Here is a 20,376-nt window from a genome sequence, read left to right as displayed (position 1 = left end):
GGTCAAGCATTCTGTTCCTTCTTGAATAGCTCTGTGGTTGGAACCCCAATTTAACTACTCCCTACATGTGTGACCCTGGGCAAATCACTAGCTCCCAGTTTCCTTATTGGTAAAATGAAGGGGCTGGGCTAGATGACCTCTAAAGTCCCTTCCAGGTTTTAGAAAAGGTATATAATGACCAAAATGGCTCATAAGGTTTTTTCCAGTTCCAAATTCTGTGAATAATGTAATTTACTGCCATGACAGGTAGTGAGCTCTCTCTTCTTGGAAGTACTCAAAAGTGACTGAATATCTATGATGTAGTAGAGATGATTCTTTCACTGAGTGGGAAGTTGGACTAGTTGACCTTAGTGGTCCCTTTTAACTGCACAATTCTGATTTTCTTGAGTATTTTCCATTTTCCCTTCCACTTCACATAACCCGGAACCATCTGCCTCAAGTAGGTAGTCCGAGGGATGGAGTGTTGGAAATTAGAGTCAGGAAAGCTCGAGTTCAAAGGAGGTAATATTTGTAAAGCACTTAACATGGAGTCTTGTACACAGTAGGTGCCTAATGAATGCTTGTTTCCTTCATTCCACTTGACAGCTTCTCATGTGCCTAGCCCAGTGGTCTAAAATGGGAGTTACTGAATCAATACTGCCGACTAATGGTACATCTGGAGATCCAATTGACCTTTCTTCACAAAGCCCTATGCTTACTGTGCTCACTGCCTTGCGACTCTCCTCTTTCACCACAAGGGGGCAGGGCTGGCCAAGGAAACTTAAGGACTGCCTTCAGAAAGACTCGATCTTGGCTTCCTTACCGGGGGCCAGAGAAAGACAATCAGTATCCGGGGAAGCCCCCATTTTCCTCTCTGTAACCCACAGTCCAGTCTTAGACACTGACGGCTCATGGGTTTGTTAAGGCTCATTGCTCCATGGGATGTGGAACTTGAAAGGTCATCCAGCCTAATCCTCTAATTTTAGAGGTGGGGAAACTGAGAGGTCAGTTTCTCTGGTTACAGATCCAGGGATTTCTCCCTCCTCATCTCCCCTAGATGTTGCCTCCTATCTGAGCTGTCTGTCCTGGATTTGGAGAACGTGACTTTTGAATCTTGGGCAAGACATCTCTAGGTCTAATATTCACCATTTGTTAAAAAAAAAAAAAAAGGAGAGAGTTGAGCTAGATGTCCCCTAAAAGTCATTTCCAGTCTTGTTCCAATAGAGAGCCCAGGCTTGGAGTTAGGAAGACCTCTGAGTTCTAATCTAATTGCTAGCTGCATGACCGTGGGCAGATCACTTAACCTCTGTTTGCCTCAGTTTCCTTATTTGTAAAACGGGAATAATAATAGCACTTACCTCCTGGGGGTATTGTGAATATCAAATGAGATAATTATAAAGCACTTAGCTCAGCCCTGGGCATGTAGTAAGTCCTATATTAATGTTAAATATAATATAATTAATATGATATGATATAATACAAGGTATATAATATATTATACTGTATTATATTATGTTATGTTATGTTGTATTATTTACATTATATTTAAGTTGCCTCTTTAAGAAAGTCATAGATTTAGACTTGGAAGGGACCTTAGTAGACATCTTCATTTTTCAGATGAAGCAACTGAAGCTTATAGGATTAAATGACTTGCCTAGGGTCACACAGCTATCTGAGGCAGGATTTGAACTCAAGTCTTCCCGACTCCAACTCTGTTGCCTTATCCAAGGTGCTTGTTCTTGCAGCTGGCCTTCTATCCTTCCACTTCTGCCTCAGGGCAAAGCTGGAAGGGGCACTTATAGATCTCCCCACATTGCAAGTGGTACTTGCTCAGTCTCTTTGCATGGAACTACATTTCAAACATAATTTGTGCCTGGCACATAAGGGTACTTTATAAGCACTAATTTATCTATTGATGGTGGGAGACATAGACATGCACATGAGCAATATAGTATAATACAAGTCATTTAATTTCACCCAGCCTCACTTTCCCTATTTGTAAAAATGAAGCAGACTCAGTGGTCTCTAAATGTACAGTCCTTTCATCCTAAGGCAATGGATGATTGGTGACATAAGAAAGAGTGGTCTGACAAAATGCTGGAGGAGTCCAAAGTAAGGTTTCTTCTCCCAGCTTGGAGCGGGGGAGGGTGGTACTGGGAGGCTTCATGGAAGAGGTGGCACCTGGGCTGAACCTTAAAGGCTGGGTAGGCTGAGTGGAAAACGGGGAGGATGACCATGGTGGTTGTAGAGGGAAGTAAGTGTATTGAATGCATTTCAGGGGAAGGGGAGAGTGTGAGTCAAGATACAAATGTCAGAAAGTGCCATCATGCAAGGCAGACCAGTTTGGATGGAGCACTATAGTGTATAAAGGGACATAGTGGGAGACAAGTCTGAAAGAGGCTGGGGTCAGAGGGAGAAAGAAGTCTTGATTGTCTGCCTGACAAATGGGTGGCCAGTCCCTTTGTATTTGTCTTTTAACCTTATACTACTTACTAACTTTATTGCCTTGGTCATTTTACTTTTGTGATCTTGGTTTTGGACTTTTGTTCAGTCATTTTTTCAATCTTGTCTGATTCTTCATGATCCCATTTAGGGTTTTCTTGGTAAAGATGCTGGAGTGGTTTGGCATTTTCTTCTCTAGCTCATTTTATGGATGAGGAAACTGAGTTAAGTGATTTACCCAGGGTCACACAGTAGTAAATATCTGAGGTCAGATTTGAACTCATTAAATGATTGCTAAGGTCCCTTCTCTAAAACTATATATTTCTATGCTTCTGGCCACTGTCTGGTTTATTGATGCTCTTTCTTAAATGTGATACCTGGAATTAAACACACTTTTCCAGAAGAAGTTGACCCAAAGCAGAACAGAGCAGGGCTATCACCACTCTAGTCAGAGACTCAGTGCCTCTCAATGAAGCCCAAGATCCAATTAACCTCCTTGGTTGCCATGTTTTATTGCTGATTTGTATTGGCCTTGTTGTCTACTAAAACCCCCAAATCTTTTTTGAGAAATCTGTTGTCTAGCTATACTTCCCAGATTTTGTATCTATGACTTTGCTTTTTTGATCCTGAGTATAGTACTTTACATTTATTCCTTAGATTTGATCCAGTTTTTTATCTTAATAATAACAACAAAGATAGCTAAGATTTGTATAGTGCTTTCTATGTGCTAGGCACTGTCCAGAGCACTTTACATTTATGATCTCATCTGACCCTTACAAGATCCCTGGGAGGGGGGTGCTATTATCCTCATTTTACGATGAGGAAACTGAGGCAGACAGTCGAAGTGATTTTCTCAACTAGTGTCTAAGCCTGGATTTAAGCTCATATCTTTCTGACTCCAGGCCCAGCATTTTATCCATCCTCTAGCAGCCTCATCAAAACATATTCTGACTCTGCCACACAACACGTTATCCGTCTCTCTCAGTCTCACATCATCTACAGATTTGATGAGTATGTTGTTTATCCAAGTCATGGATGAAATGTGTTGAAGAGCACAGGACCAAGGACAGATGCCTGAGGCAGGCAGGCACTGCCCTGGCTCTGCCCATTCATTGTTCTCGAATTTGCCTTATTGTACTGTTGCTTGACCCAAACCAACCAACCAACCAACCAACCAACTGACCAAAACACAAGTATTTCTTAAGCCCATACTCTGTGCCAGTCTCTATGTTAAGTGCTAGAGATAAAAAGACAAAAGCAAAACAGGACCTGTCTTCAAGAAGTTCACATTCTTGTTCTATAGCTCTGTAGTCTTTTATATCAAGATTTTAAGAAAATGTATTCTGAACTTAATAAATACCAAACCCCCCCAAAAAAACCAAAACCACTCCCCCAACAATTTCCATATACAAAGTAGCACAAACGAGGATTGTATATGAAACTAAACATTTCTATTACATAGAGCTTGATTTTCCTTTTAAGTATATAATTAATTTGACTTGTAACTTTCATAGATGTTCTATATGTATTTCCTTCTGTTCTGTGTATTTACAAATGCTTCACAATCCTTTTTTTTTTTTTTTTTTGCTACATTATCCATAGTCTCCTCTCTTCATCGAACCCTTCTCCCTCCAATACTGGAAAAAGAAAAAAAAAGAAAAACAAAAACCCTTGCAACAAAAATACTTATTCAAACAAAACACATTTTTTCTAACGTTGGTCATGTCCAAAAATACATATGTCTCATTCTGCATCTTGATTCCATCATCCTGGGATCTATTTATCATTGATCCTCTGGAATCATGCTCAGTCATCGAATTGACCATATTTCTTAAGTCTTTCAAATTTTTATTTGTCTTTACAATGCTGTTGCTATTGTATAAATTATTCTCTTGACTCTGCTCACTTCACTTTGTATCAGAAGTCTCCCAGTTTTCTCTGAAATCATCCCTTTCATAATTTCTTATGACACAATGACCTTTCATTACATTAATTTATTACAGTTTGCTCAACCATTCATTCTCCAGCAGAAGAGACCTTCTCCTCCCCACTTAGTTTCCAGATTTTTCCACTACAAAAGGAGTTGCTACAAATACTTTTGTATATATGTGTCCTCTCTCTCTCTCTCTCTCTCTCTCTCTCTCTCTCTCTCTCTCTCCCTTTTTCTCCCTCTCTTTGGGATATAAACTTATATAAACTGGGACGAACAGTTTAGTGACTTTTTGGGCAAAGTAAGTAGTTTATGTTCTAATAAAGGAAACGAATACATATATACCTATTTGTAAGACATATGAAATGCATCTGTCCATCTTGTCCATAAGAATAGCATTAAAGACTTTGTCAAATGTTTGGTTAAAATCTAGTAGGTTATGTCTGTAGCACTCCTTTGCTCTACCAGGCTACTAACCCTGTAAAAAAAAGACAATGTGGTTAAACTGGCATGACTGTTTCTTGATGAAGCCAAGCCATTTCTTTGGGATCACTGCTTTCTTTTTCTAGATATTCTATTTTATATACAATATACATATTCTATATAGATTTTCTAGATACTCTGGATATTTCTAGATTTTTAGTTTCATTCCTTTAACCATAAACATCTTGCATTTTGCCAGGAGTTGAAGTGTTGCTCATGCATGAGCCTGTATTTGTAGATTCCATTATCTTCTCTTTTTGGAAAGTCAGGACACTAACCACTTCTCTACAGGTGCCAATCAATTGGCAATCACATCTGCCCATTTCAGTATCAGAGGACAGAGTTCATCTGAGTCTGGTGACTTGAACTCATCAAGGGCGGTTCAGGGCTCTCTTAATTTCTCCTTGCTTTTTCTGGGAATCAGTTCCTTATTAGCCATGCTCATTCCATCCTTTCTAGTCCAAAAATCCTTCTCCTTACAAGAGAAAAATGAGAAGTTTAGCCTTTTTCTCCTTGGCTTCCTTCAAGACTCAGCTCCAAATCCATCTTCTGTAAGAGGTCTTTCTGGTTTCCCCAGCTGCCCCTCATTACCTTCCATCTCCTCTCTCTATGTTTTGCATATTCCTAGTAATTTACATGTTGAATCCCCCTTAACATGTGAGCTCCATGAGGGCAGGGACATTTTTTTAGCCTTTGCATCCTCAGTGTTTAGCACAATGCCTGGCACATGGTAAGTATTGAATTTTAAATGTTTGTTGACTGATCAGCTGACTCTCATGTGCTATCATCATCCCATTCACCCCACTGGTAGTCCTCTCCCTTTACCTTCCTTCTGTCCTCAATCATTCAATCAGGATTTATTAAGAAGTGACTGTTTTCTAGGCACTGAGCTAGGTGGTGAAAAGACAAAGCTAAAAATTCAACAATGTCTACCCTTAAGAAACTTATATTCTATGAGTCCCATACACAACTATAAGGACATACAAAGTCCATCTATGACAATTTTATTGATCTGTAGCTATTTCATGGATCTGGCTCTGCCCCAGAGTGATGAGGAAAGTGAGGCATCAGTGAAGGGACCTGGGATCATGAATGTGTTTCCCCTTTTGCTGCAGCTCAGGTGTCCACTGGAGAGGGGACAGTACCAGTGATTGCTGGAGTTCTCAAGGAGAGCCAAAAGTCGGAGAAGCTGTGGGGCCCAGCAGGCAAAAGTCCCAGTGATCTCACCCTTTTCAAGCCAACCCATGCCATTAACTTCCTCCTCTTGCTAATTAATCACCACTTCTCTTGATCGCTCCTGACTATTAAACAATTTTCATTAGAGCCCAGGATCCCTGGGCTCTCCAGGTCCAGGCTGAGGAAATCCATCTTCATTAGTAGACTCTGGCGTTGGGCAGAGCTGGCAGAGGGGAGCCTGGCTCCCTCCAACCTGGGTCCTGTCCTGAGCTGGGTGGGGAGCTCATCTACACAGGCTTCCCCCACATCCCCCAGGTCCTTGCCAGGACTTGGGAGACAAGCGCCTTTTCAAAGCAGATGCCTAATGGCCCTCATGTAGGGCCCAGCAGGAGAGCCCAGGAGATCAATATCTATGGATGTCAGAAGCCAGCTCCTACAAACTGCAAACAATCTTGGAGCAGGGAGGCCCCCTCCTCTGCCAGCCACTTATAACCACATGATTTCTGAGCTGGAACATTAGGACATGCTAAGTCCAAGCTCCTCATTTCTCATATGGAGAAACTGAGTCCCAGAGAGGAGAAATGATGAGTTTCTGAGACCAGAATTCAGGCTGGTGCTTTGTCCACCTCAGCATGCTGACCAAGCCCATCTTGGAGAAAGGGAGCTGGGCTTTTGGTCTTAATCCCTGACAGGGTCTGTCTGTTCAACCTTGTTTTGTATCCCTGGAGGCACAGCCTGATACATAGCATGCTTAATAAATGCTTGGAACGACACTGATCCTTACTCTCAAACATGGGAAAAGTTAGTCTGGGTCTGAGGTAAATAGCTTGGAGTGGTGGAAAGGAATTTGGAGTCAGAGAAACTAGAACTCAGGCTCTGCTATGTCTCAATTTGGTCGGTAGGTGGTGCAGTAGAGAGAGGGCTGAGCCTGGAATCAGGAAGACCTGAATTCAAATCCTGCTGCAGATGTTCACAGATGTGTGACCCCTAGCAAGTCACTGAACCTCTGCCTGCCTCAGTTTCCTCATCTGGGCTTTTCCATTCTCCTCCTGCTTTTCAGTTTCCTTTTATGTATTCCCCTCCCCCCACTAGAATGTAAGCTCCTCGAGGTTAGGGATGGACTTTCTGCTTTTCAGGTATAGTGCAGCACATGGTAAGGGCTTAACAAATGCTTATCCACCTTCACTGTGAAATGGGTCTAACAGAAGCACCTCCCTTCCAGGTGAAGATCAAACTACCGTGTTTCCCCGATAATAAGACACTGTCTTATTAAATTTTTTGGACAGAAAAACACCAGAGGGCTTATTTTCAGGGGAGGGCTTATTTTAATGAACATTGACAGCAATTTTAATAAACAGGTAAATGTGAACAAAAAAATGTACCTTTATTCAATAAGCAAATCACTGGGGAAGAACAGGATGACGCGCTCACTGCTGCAGCTCTGATTGGATGCAGCTTGGAGCGCGGTGTGCGTTTCACTGGGGGGGGGGAGGGACGGTGCATACAGAGGGTACCGTAATGTAGCGTGTAGTGCAGGGGATCACTTTCACTACAGTAGCAATCTCAATAGGGCTTATTTTCGGGGGAGGGCTTATTTTAGAGGAATCTTACACAGTAAGGAGAGGGCTTATTTTTGGGATAGGTCTTATTATCGGGGAAATACGGTAGATAAAAGTTTTGCAAACCCTTCAAGCGGTGAGTGGAGGGGGTGGGGGAGGAAAGAGACCAGGTGAATTGGGTGATTGTGTGACTTTGGGCAAGTCATTTCCCCTCCTCTCAAGCTTCTCATCTAAAAAAAGAGGGAGTTGAAATCAGTCCCCAAGACCCCTTCTGAATTCAAGAAAAGGAAGAAAAGAAGGCAGTGCCTCGGACCCTGCTCCCTCTTCCTTTGCTCTCTGACTGCCCAGATGAATGAATGAAGCTTTCCGGGCTTCATTTCCTTTGTTTTTATGTCACCTTCTCTCCTCAGTATAACCCCTTCCCACCCATTCCAGGCCTCCCAGGGAATCTCCAGCAGAGAAGTATTTCATGGTCCCTGGAAGCAAGGCACTGTAAAAGCATTATGAACAACATACAATATTAATAATAATCCCCACTCCTAACAAAAATAATAACATCCCCAGCCCCAGCACCGAAACCAGCCCCGTCAGCGGGGCTGCTGTTTCTAGCTGGTCACACTCCCAGGCTCCTGCTGCTAAGCGTTTATAGGGGACTTTGCCTTTGCAGAGACGCTCCTAATTAGTTCATTAGAGCTGCTTGCTGGGGGAGGAAACCTGGGCTCATCTGAGGTGCTTTGGAAAGTTTCAGAGACGGGCCAAAGCCTGGAGAGGCCACACAGCAGATTCAGGGTGGAGCTCAGCTGGGAACACAGCCTTCTCCTGGTTCTCAGCTTGGCCCTGGATGATTTCCAGCTGTCAGTCTTCTGAATGGGCCTGTGGCAGAGGTGGCTGTCCCAGGATGCCACCCAATGAGGCCAAGTTGGTGCTGAAGAACGGCAGCCCAACTTCTCCATGCTCTTGGTGGCAGTGCAGTATGGGAGGAAAGAGCCTGGATTTGGAACCAGAGAGCCTGGGCTCTGAACTTGGCTTTGGATTATTGCTTGTGTCAATGTTTGTTGAAAAGAAGTGAACTGAATCCTGTGTAAAATTAAGGGATTGGAGAAAGGAAACAAAAACATATGAAGCGCCTACTGTGAGCTAAACACTTTACAAATTGATTCTGTTTAATCCCCCCAGTAACTCTAGGAGGTAGGGCAGTTATGCTTCCCATTTTGCTGCTGGTGAAATGGAGGTAGACAGAGGTTAAGTGACTTTGCCCTGGGGTGCACAGCTGATCAGGGCCTGAGGTCACATTTGAACTCTAGTCCTCCAAACTCCAGGTCCAGGGCTCTATCTACAATGCCACCTATCTAGGTAGTAGGAGTCTTTGCATTTGTAAATCCCTCTAGTACTAATGTGTCTGAGTAAGAGAGCTGACAATACTTAACTTTTGAACTCATTACCCAGAAAGGTAAGCTTAGGTAAGTTGCCAGTGGATATAGTTAAAAAGAGAAATCTGCTTCTGATCCTTGGACGGGTCCAGTTATATCAGGTTATCCCACATAGATTTGTGGATTATGTGTATCCTCATCTTTTCTTGATCACTCTGGATTAGAGGTTTTTCTGAGGTGTCACAGGGTGGACAGAGGGCTGGGTCTGGAGTGAGGAGGACCTGAGTTCAAATGTGGCCTCAGACACTAGCTATGTGACCCTGGGCAAGTCACTTAACCTTGTCTGCCTTACTTTCCTCATCTGTAAAATGAGCTGGAGAAGGAAATGGCAAACCATTCTAGTATCTTTGCCTAGAAAACCTCAAAGGAAGAGTTGGACATAACTGGAAAAATCCCTGAACAACAACTAAGGCAGTAAATGTGACTCCTATACCCTTCTGTGTGGGGTACAGGGATCCCCAAAACCCCTTACCCAAATTTTAAAACTCAGGCATCTTGAGGTAGGAACGGAAAGCATTTATTCAGTTCTTGGGAGAAAAGGGCATCACCTCCATTTGGATAGACTAGTAGAAGGGGATGTGTTGCAGAAGACGAAGTGTGGTTATATACCGTAACACAAACAAACCCCCTCCCACCACTATCCCTCATTCCCATTGGCTGGGAGTCAGGCTTACAATCCAGGTGTGAAAATCCTCTCCAAAGACAAAGAACAAGGAAATAGGGTATAGCCAATCCAAAAGTTCATGTCATTATTTGGCAAACTTAAGGCTGAGGCGGGGAAAGGGTCCTAAAGGACTTAATGCTGATGTGGCAGTAAAGGAGAGGGATGACTCCCTCCTGCTCTGAGTTTTAAGTCCTTGTAAATCATGTGATTTCTGGTAAAGGGGACTCAGGCTTGTTCCCACAAGAAACCTTAGTAGATTTTAGGATATATAGTCTGAGAAGTTTTCACCTCTCTCCTTCACTTCCAATTCTCCTCAACACTTATGACAGGACTAGACTTTCAGGAGGTGTTCAGGAAAGACTCTGGGACCTATAAAAGGAGATGATCCCTCAGGATGGAGTGATGAGGCACAGGCTCTGGGAGTCCCCTTGAACTCTCCTTGAATCTTTCCACTTGATGAGAAATTTGCCTTTCATTATCATTAGACCCAAATCTCTTACTTAGCTTAGTCTTTCTAAGTCCAGCTACTTGCCACCCTTGATCCTCCCAAAATATCTTTACCCAGATCTGTTGTTTGAACTAGCCTAGCCCTCCATTGTCTGTCATTTCCACGTAGCCTCCACCTTTTTCCCACCCTTAATCTCTCATTACTGGAGTCTGACCTTATTTGACTCCTCCTCAAGACCCTCCCCAAACTCCTCTAGACCACCCCTAGGACCCTCCCACAATCTTTCTGTATAAGCTCCATCTTACCTCTATGAGGTAGGCTAGAATTATTTAGTGCAGACTCTTTCTGTGTCAGATTATTCTGGCCTGCTTGTCCAATATAAGCTTCACAGATACCTAGGCTCCTTAAGAATCTACCCATTATGGTGAATCTCTAATAAGCTTTGCTTTTTTTTTGGCTGAGAGAAGACTTGAATCAAATTCATTCAGCAGGACTCAGTGTGTTGGTATTTTGGGGTTCACACACATCCCTAAACCTTAAACCTCAACAGGAGAACTGAGGTTTTCCAATGACTGGTGCTCTCCTGTGGCCATGTTTGCTTGGGTTGGGCTGGGTACTGTTGTCTAGAGTGAATCAAAGAGTTCAAGATTAGGAGCCACGAGCAGCGGGTGAGTCCTTGGCTTTGCGACTGACCTGGTGTGGGACTTTGAGTGAGTTTCCTTCCCTATTGGGTCTCATGTGCTGATAGGATAAAAGGCTGGAAGGGACTTCAGAGATTCTCCAGCCCAACCCTGTCATCCTAGAGGGGAGCACCTGAGGATCAGAAGTGGGGTAGCAAATGCTCAGGTGTAGGAGACCTTAGGTCTTCTGACCCCAAATCCAGGGCTCTTCCAAGGGCACCAAGTGACTTAGTGATTCAGCTGGGACTTAAACCCAGACCTGACTCCAGGTCCCGAAATTTCTAGTGAGCTACCCTTGTGGGTGTGGGGTCTGGACTGTGAACACTTGTGTTAGGAAGCTTGTTTTGAAGCTGACCTGGTGCTAAGATAAATGGGATTAGATCTATGCAAGCACCCACCGCCCTCCAACTCCCTATTCCTTGGGAATAGGTCTGTGCATGGACCTTCCCTGATGGTCATTGTCTGGTGGGGAAGGAACAATCATGATTTGAACCCTAGAGGAGCTATTGGTGTCCCAGGGCAGGCCCAGCTGGCTCTAGGGAGACCAGACCCACTGTCTGCCAAACATGATTGCTGATGAACCAGATGGATTAACTTTCTTAGCCCTGGTTGAGCCACCTGAAGACACATATGGGGCAGCCTAAATTCTCTTGTCATTTTTTATCCTTTGTAACTATTCTATAACTCCTTCCTCTGTCTCCATCCCCATTCCTTTCTTAAGACAACTGCTCTCATTCTGTCTTCTCCACAAATCTATTTTTAACTCTCAGCTGTAGGGTGGTTATTTTCTTTCTCCCCCATTTTCATTGTCTTGCTTTCTTTTCCCAGGTCATCTGAACACTCCTAACTCTCCCCCCCTTTCCCATCAGACCCTTCTCCCTCCCTCCTCCTTCCCTACTTTTTCCCCTCCTTTCTCTCCATGCCTCCCTTTCCTGCTTTTCTGGTTTGCTCCCCTCTCTCCTTCCCTTCTCTCAGTTCCCAACTTTCCCCTCCTCTCTCACCAAGTTTCCATTGCCCTTTTCTAAGGTTTCTTTTCTTCTCTCCTCCCCTACTTTCCCCTCCCCTCCCCCAGGCAGCTCTTTAAGGAAATGTTCATGAGTGAAGCTTCTCTTTTCCATTATTGAGAGATCCCCAGCAAATCACCCTCAGGGGTCTGGTGGGATGGGCAGGCCTTTTTCCATTATAGAAATGCTCCTCATTTGCAGTAAATTATCAACAGAGTGGAGGGTCTGACTGGGGCTCACTCTTGGGCTTCTGGCCAACTCAGCACCACAAGGGGGAAGGAGGCAGTGAGGAGGAGGAAGAAGAGAATGAGAGAGCAGAGGAAAAGAGAGAAAGGGAAGATGAAGATGAAAAAAGGGGAAAGGAGAAAAGAAAAGGAAGGGGGAGAAAGAGAGGAGAGAATGAGAGGAGGGGAGAAGGAAGGTGAGGAGAAGAAAGAGGAAGAGACAGTAGGAGGAAGAAAGAGGAAGGGGACAGAAAAGAAGAAGGGGGAGATAAGCAGAGGGACAATGGAGGTGGGAGGAGGAAAGAGAGGGAGGAAGAAAATGAGGAGGAGAGGGAATGGAGAGGAGGGAAGAAGGAGAAGAAAGAAGGAGGAAGAGGAAAAGAGAGTAGAAGGAAGAGAACAGGAGGATGGATAAGAGAGAGGTGAGAAAGGAGAAGGAGGAAAGGTGAGACACCTTTTATCCTCTCTTTTCCTCACCTCCCTCCCCATCTTGTGTCTACTATAAATCTAGCCAGCCAACACTGGTCCACTTGTACTTTCCTCCCCCTCATGAGTCTCTCAGTAAATTTTGGTTTCAACCAAGTAACTGAGCTCCTATTTTTGCCCCATGAGAGTTTGCTTGAAGTGGGGTACAGGTCTAACGAGGGTGTCCCTGAAAACTCCTAAGTTCACTATACACACAAAAAAAATTAATGTGAGCATCTTTCACATGAGGGACCCAAGTTCCTTTGGAGTTTTCTCCCTGCTTTTCTGATGTCTTAACCCCAACCCCAAATCTAGGAACTACTCTTTACTTTCCAGGATCCTTCACCAAATCTCTTTGCAAGCACAAGTTTCACCAAGCTCCAAGAAAAAAAATGAGTTTTCCTTTTTCTTTTTTCAAAGTTTAAGAAAAACCATATGAATCTTGTATGGAAAATACTGGTACCCTCCAAATAAGCAGAAACTTGGGAGCCTCGGCCCCTTACAGTCCTGTCCTCCAGGTGGGCACCTGGCAGGCATGGCTTGTTGGGGCACCTCAGCATGGGGTGCCTACTGCAGCTATTGGCCATCCTCTCCATGTCAGACAGCTTGCTGATGCCTCTCCTATCAATTCCCTGGCTCTGCCAGTTGGTGGCATCTTCTTCAGCCCTGTAGCTTCCAGCCAGCAGTGACCAGTCGAGTCTGGCCTCAGATGAAAACGTTTGTCTTGTAGCCTCAGGGAAGATTCAGGCCTCTCTCCCTTGGCTAGAAATACCTGACTTGCCTACAGCCATCTCAAGCACCTGGTGAGCATGGGATCACTCTGGATTTCTCCCTTGCCTTACTTATCCCAGACCTCAGAGAAGCTTGTTCAGTCATTAGGTGCCCTCCGCCTAATTACTATCCAGCTTCAGAATCTGAAGGGGTTTCAGAGGCCATTTAGTTGAGTTTGACCTTGAACAAGAATGACCTCTACAGAAATGGTGTCAAACTTTCCTGGAAACAAGAACCACTAATCCACTGAGGTTCCTTGCCAGCTGCATATTGACAGTTTTAAAATGTAACATTACCTATGTTTTATCTTATTTTTATTTGGGGGAGTGCTGCTGAATGCAGCCCAGGGTCAGTGTGTTTGACCCCTCTGCCCACCAAGTGACCATCTGACCTCATGGCTCCCCTCAAAGAAGGGGGGAGCCCTCTTTCTGTCCAAGCATCTCATGCAACATTTGGAAAGCTCAAATTATTAGGAAGATTTTTCTGGATACACAGTCCAAATTGATCTCTGTAACTTCTGCCCATTGGACCTCATACTGTGCTAAGCAAGAAGAACAGTCTTGGTTTCCCTTTAGATGATTTCGAATCCAGAGGTCTCTCAACTTCTAAATAACTCTCCCTACTAACAATCTCTTTTCTCCTTGTTCTCTAGTGAAGAACTGAGGGTCCAAGATCTCCTGAAAGTCAGATCAGAACTGAAAAATACCTCAGAGGGACAAGATCTGTCAACTGACACAGTGAATTTGCACATTCTGGAGACAGGATGAAAATTTCTATTTCAAAATAAAATTATAATGATTGTTTAGTTATTTTTAAGTCATGTCTGACTCTGCATGACCCCATTTGAGATTTTCTTGATAAAGATACTGGAGCGATTTACCATTTCTTTCTTCAGTTCATTCCACAGATGAGGAAACTCAGGCAAACAGAATTAAGTGACTTGACCAGGGTCACACAGCTAGTAAGTGTCTGAGGTCAGATTTGAACTCAGATCCTCTTGACTCCAGACCTAGCACTCTATCCACTGAGCCACCTAGCTGCCCTAAAATTGTGTCTGCTTGTAATTATTTTTATTTGAAGTACATTTACACAGTGAGGAGAAATTATGGTAAATCATAGTAAAATGGTTAAAAACAACTCTTGCGTCAATAATTGACCTACCCAGTCCTTCTAGCATTTAACGTACTATTTGAGGTCCCTGAAAGTCTCCCACAACCTTTGCAGTTTGCTTTTGTGTGTTGTGCTCTCCCATTAGATTGTATGCTCCTTGAGGGCAAGGACTGTTTTTCTTTTTCGTATTTGTATACTCAGTGCTTAGCATGGTATTTGGCACATAGTAGGTGCTTAATAAAGGCTTATTGATTGACTAACTGATTAAGGTTAATCACTCCAGTCCAAGGACTGTGTCATGGACCCTTTGGCCTTCTGGTGAAACCTACAAATGAGTTCTCAGAAGAGTGTTTTGTTCTCTATGTTCCTAATTGAAGAAAAAACTAAATTTCAGTGGGAGGTATTGAAAATAGAGATGCATTTTTTTTCCTATCCAAGTTCAAGGATCCCTTGAAATCTGTCTATAGATCCCAGAGGGGAATTCATGAATCTGAACTCTGTTTTGATCTTTTGTTTACCCAAAGCCTACAAACCCCTAACACTTTGCTACAAGAGTTCTCTGTGAATATGTATATTTGTACTTCCTTCTATACACACACACACAAATCTACCTTAAGTGAGTGCATGTATGGTGCCTTGTACAGAGTAGGCATGTCATAAATACTTATTGATTGGTTGATTATATCCGTCTCTTCCACTGGAACATGGCGGCACCAAGTTGACCTTGGGTCTTACCAAGTTGGAAACTCTGAGTAGAGCCTAGGCAATGATCAGCCTGCCTAAGCTCAAAGAGGCTTCAAAGTTCAGAAAGTTGGCCATCAAGTGCTGGATTTTAAAGTCATAACTCACATTGACTTGGAATTTAAAGGCTCACAAAGTCTTTTCCTTATATTGGCCCTGTCTTAGAAGTATAATGGGTCATAGAGAAGATCAGAGATTCAGAGACAGAGGGCTTCTTTGACATAACCTAGTCTGACCCTTTCCTTTTTCCTTTGTTTTTGATAAAGAGGCCATGGTCCAGGGAAGTACCCAAAGGCATTTAGCTGGCAAATATTTGGGGCAGGATTCAAATTCAGGTCTTCTTATACCTCATAATCCAATGCTCTTTCCATTGTACCACACTGCCTCCATTCTCAGGTACTTGGGAATTGGTCTACTCAGGCTTGGAGGGGTTGTTATCTGCATAAATGGAGAGACTGTCCACATGAATGAAATCATGGAGCTCTGAAATAGATATACATGTATTAACTAATATATACATATGCATGTCCTGCATGTAGGCATGAATGAATATGCACATATTTACATATATTGTCACTTCATACAGATTACCTGAGGGAACCTTCCATCCACAGAGAGAGTGTATGGATAGAAGATGAAAGACTTCTTCAGTCTCCTGTTATTTTGCTTCTCTTCCCTCCCCTCTCCCTAGTCCCACCAAGCCTGTCCTTTCTGTGATTGACCCCTCACTTATTTATTAGTTACTATCACACCTTGGGGAGTAGGCCCTGATCTACTACAAAGACTATGTGTGATTCAGGCCCATTGCTTGCCAGTGCCATTGTTACCATCATCATCCTCTTAGCATTGTTATTGTTCAGTTGTGTCTGAATCTTTGTGTCCCCATTTGGGGTTTTCTTAGCAAAGACACTGGAGTGGTTTGCCATTTCCTTCTCCATTTCATTTTACAGATGAGAAAACTGAGGCAAACAAGGTTAAATGAATGACTTATCCAGCGTCACATAGCTAGTAAGTGTCTAACACTGGATTTGAACTCAGATCTTCCTGACTTTAGCCCTAGGACCTAGCTGTCCTGGATGCATGAAGTAAATCAAGGTAATTTTGTGAAATTGGCTTTGGGCCAATCAGAGAAGGCCTCTTGTAGGAGATGGCTCTTGAATTGAGCTTTGAAGGGAATGAGTCATTCTGAGAGGTGGGGGTGAGGAGGGAGGGATATATTTTAGGCTTGGGGAATAGTCACATGAGCAACAGCAGGAAGGCCGGTAATAACAAGGCTGGGAATTATCAGTCCCATCTGACACATGAAGAAACTGTGTTTCAGAATATGGTACATTGGAAGGAGTGCTAGATTTGGGGACCTAGGCTAAGAACTTTGTCCTTTGTCATATAATATCAACATAAAAAATTGTAACCCAATTGAAAACTAATTATTTGGGCAAATCACTCAAACTTTCTACTCCTTGCTTTCTGTACCTGTAGAATGAGGAGGGTAGACTAGACAATTTCTAAAATTCCTTCTAGGTCTAACAGGGTTAGAAAGGGGGAGTCCCAAAGAGACGGTGTTGTCCCATGTGGAGATTACAGTCGTATGCCACAAACAGACCAGTGCATACGTGGAAAAGCCATAATGACAACAAGACAAAGATTTGTGTCATTTCAAAATGGTACCCAAAGAATGGGACATTCATGGTTGGGGCTTTGTAGGGTTAATAGAGACTGTCTTCCTAAAGGAGGTGAGTCCTAAACCCATTTTTGAAGCAAGGCTTGGTAGAGAGAAGAGAAAGGTAAGTATTTTAGCTGAAAAACATCAGGAACATTTCATGAATTTGCCTGTTATTTGCATGGAGGGCGCCCATAGTGGGCAGCAAGGGGCAACCCTGATGGATGTAGTGGTGTTGATTTCCCTCCATGTTTGTGGGAGTTCAAATTCAGCCTTAGATACTTACTAGCTGTGTGCCCTTGGACAAGTCATTTAACCTCTGTTTGCTTCAGTTTCTTTATCTGTAAAGTGGGGATAATTAATACTAGCACCTCCCTCCTGGGATAGTTGTGAGGATCAAATGAGTTAATATTAAGCACAGTGCCTGTCAAAGAGTAGGCATTGCTATTCCCTTAGCATCCATGCATACATATCTATGTAATTGTGGTATGTATGTGTGTATATCTAATCTACATATATACATGTATGTTGTGCATATATGTATACATCAGTGTTTTTTTTTTTATTTTGACAACTTTACTCTGTGATGTGTTTCGCTTTTATTCTAATTACCTTAATTTTGAGTTAAGAAAGCCCTTTCTCTAAAGCCACGTCCAGTCTCAGAGGGTGCAAGGGAAGGAAGGGGGAAGTACTTGTGATGAATGATGAGCTAGGGCAAAGACCAGAGGCAGGGGTGGAGATATACAGAGAAGGCCATTTCCCCAGTGATTTTAAGGGACTGGATAGAGAATGGCAGAAGGAATGCCTAGATGGACTGGGGTCTGCTGGAGCTGTGCCATCCTATCCACTCCCAAAGCACCTTGCATGGGATGTGTCTCAGGTGCAGGAGAGGCAAGAGGGTCACTCTTTACCTCCATCAGCAGAAGGCGTACACTCGGCCCATAAAGCAGGAGGCTGTTTCTTTGGTGGCTGCACTTAATTCTGCCTATTTCCATTTCCTTATTTTATAACGATGAAGCACAATCCCTTCTCCTGATGTGCACCCACTATTTCCTGGGTTTCTCAGCCAGCTCTGGGATGGTTCTAGTCATAAATCACCAAGTGGAACCAGGCCTTCCTGGATGTTTTATGCGTCCCATACATCAATATTGCAACATGCAACACAGACATCAACATTTCATTTTAATTATGCTGCAAATTTCCCTGTCAAAGAAGGAAAGTGACGCCCTTCTTCAACAGTGCCCCTGTCACCTTCTTTGAGCTCAGACCTGGCCTCTCTCTCCAGCCACCTGAGTGGCCAGGACCTTGGACAGGGGCTGAGTGAAGGCTCATCCATTCCCAGATGGAAGGAGCCATTAGAGGCCATTTGATCCAACTCCAAACCAGAGGCCTAGAGAAGTGAATTGACTTGCCCAAGGTCATATAAAAAAATAGCAAAGCTGGAATTCGAACCCAGTTCTTTTGACTCCAAAGCCAGTATGAGATGAATAAATGTAAAGTCTCCACTGTTCCTGACCCTGAATCTTTGTTCCTGTCATTTCTAAAGCCTAGAATGCTTTCTCCTCCCATCTCTGCTTACATGATGGAACATCCAGCTTCAACATTCAACTAACAGGTCACTACTTCCAGGAATTCCTCCTGAACCAACCTCAGGATCTCTCATATTCCTTTTCAACCACAAATCATAGGTGGTCTTAAGTTTTCTCTTTTCCACGTGTGTATTTCTTACCTCCCCAGACTGATGGGAAGAATAGGAAAGAGGGCACACATTTTTCCACTATGGTGTTAGTTGCTAATAACCTAAGGTTCATCATTCCAGATCCAATTTAATGGCTCTTTAGTAATGGAACTGACATCCCAGTGACAGGTGGAGGGAGTGGAGGGGCAGAGAGGAATGCGGAGGAGGAAGTACAGTTATCAGTTGAGTCTGAATTCAGAGATTCCTTTCCCTTTGTAATCGTGGGCAAGTCCACTTCAAAAGAAGAGGTTAGATCAGATGATCTCTATGTAAAATTTATATGTAGATAATATTATTTTTCTTCTTCTGCATTGATTTAGAAATTAAATGACCAGGGCAAATGAAATATCTCTGTTATATCAGAGTATAGAAATGATTAGCAGTAGTCTGATAATTTGATATTCAAATACAAATATAACCACATGAACACCTAACATGTAGCTTTTGCTGGAAGACGCCTCTACTAGCTAAATATTAAGTCTTTATGTCATCTGAATACATATGGTTTTGTAAGACTGTGCCTAAGTATTTTATTTATCTGTCTATTTTCTCCCTGAGAGAATGTAAGCCCCTTCAGGGCAGGGACTGTTTCATTTTCCTTTCCATATCTCCAGTGTCTAACACAGTGACCCATAGTAGGTTCTTAATACATGCTGGTGGATTGATTGGTTGATTGATGATAAAGTATTTTCCAACTCTGAGATTCTTTGAGCCTATGTCTGTTAAATGTTTGTTTTTTAAATTAATAACTTTGAGAAAGGGGTAGATAGAATGCTCATCAAATTTGTTAGATAGGGTGTGTGAAGGTAAGAAGCTTTTATAAAGCTCCGACTATGTGCCAGGTACAGTGCAAAGTGCTTTACAAATAGCATCTCATTTGATTCCCACAGCAGTGCTGGGAGGTTGGTGCTGTAATTATCTCCATTTCACAGTTGAGGCAACTGAGGCAGACAGAGGTTAAGCCCAGGTTCACACAGCTAGTGTCAGACACTGGATTTGAAATGAGGTCTTTCTGATTACAGGACCAAGGCTCTATCCATTGTGCCCTCTACCTGCCCCTAAGAAACGTCCTTGGATGGCAAACCTGGGATCCCCAAAGATCTTCATTGGCTGGAACAAGGAGGCGAAGCTATTGAAATGAAATTGAAGAGTGATAAGTGTAAAACCTTGTGCTTGGATTAAAAAAAATCAACCATGTAAGTAGGGGAGGAATGATGAGGCTGGACAACAGTCCGTGTGAGCAGATCTGGGGGTTTCAGTGGTCAGCGTGAATCAATGATAGGATGAGGCAATCCAAAGATAACTTTTGAGCTGCAGTAACAGAAGCATTCATAGTCTCAAATGCAGGCAGGTGCTAGGACCTCTGACATCCTGACCTGGTCAGATCACAGCTGGATTGTCATGCTTATTTCTGAGCACCACATGTTAAGAACATTGAAAGTTTGGCCATTAGTCCTATTCTGCTTGGCCCCAGAACCAGAACCAGGAGCACTGGGCAGAAGTCTCAGAGAAGCAGATCCTAGATTGATATGAGGCAGAACTTCTTGATAATTAGAGCTGCCTCAAATTGGAATGGGCTGCCTTGGGGAAGAGGAAGACCTTCCATCCCTGGAGGTTGTCAAATAGAAACAGAAGCTCTTAGAGCTTCCAGGTCGCCATTTGTTGGGATTCCTGTCCATGTTTGGGTTGGACTCAATAACCTCATGTCTCGTCCATCTTAGATGCTCTGACTGACTCCATGTGACTCACAGCACCTAAAAGGTGCTGGACACATAGAGATGCCCAATGAAATCCTATGTGACAGAATGTGGTCAACTGAAATGGGTTTTAGGACATGGGGCAGAGACAGGGAAGAACTTTTGTTGGGCAGAT

The 20,376-nt window shown here is 43.3% G+C and overlaps 1 long non-coding RNA gene across 1 annotated transcript in view; it reads left to right on the top strand.

Moving 5' to 3' along the window:
* The window catches only part of LOC138148450 (uncharacterized), a 33,359-nt gene that overhangs the window by 4,872 nt on the left and 8,111 nt on the right, over positions 1–20,376 (top strand). The window contains exon 2 of the long non-coding RNA XR_011165068.1: positions 19,527–19,700. This is a non-coding gene — a long non-coding RNA (uncharacterized lncRNA). The remainder of the gene's footprint in view (positions 1–19,526; positions 19,701–20,376) is intronic.

The sequence above is a fragment of the Petaurus breviceps genome, unplaced genomic scaffold (genome assembly GCF_028583685.1).
Source record: "Petaurus breviceps papuanus isolate PSGF00001 unplaced genomic scaffold, PetGlider_PUasm1.0 90825, whole genome shotgun sequence".
NCBI lineage: Eukaryota > Metazoa > Chordata > Mammalia > Diprotodontia > Petauridae > Petaurus > Petaurus breviceps.
Note: the sequence above shows the minus strand (reverse complement) of the source record. Positions and strands in the feature narration are given on the sequence as shown.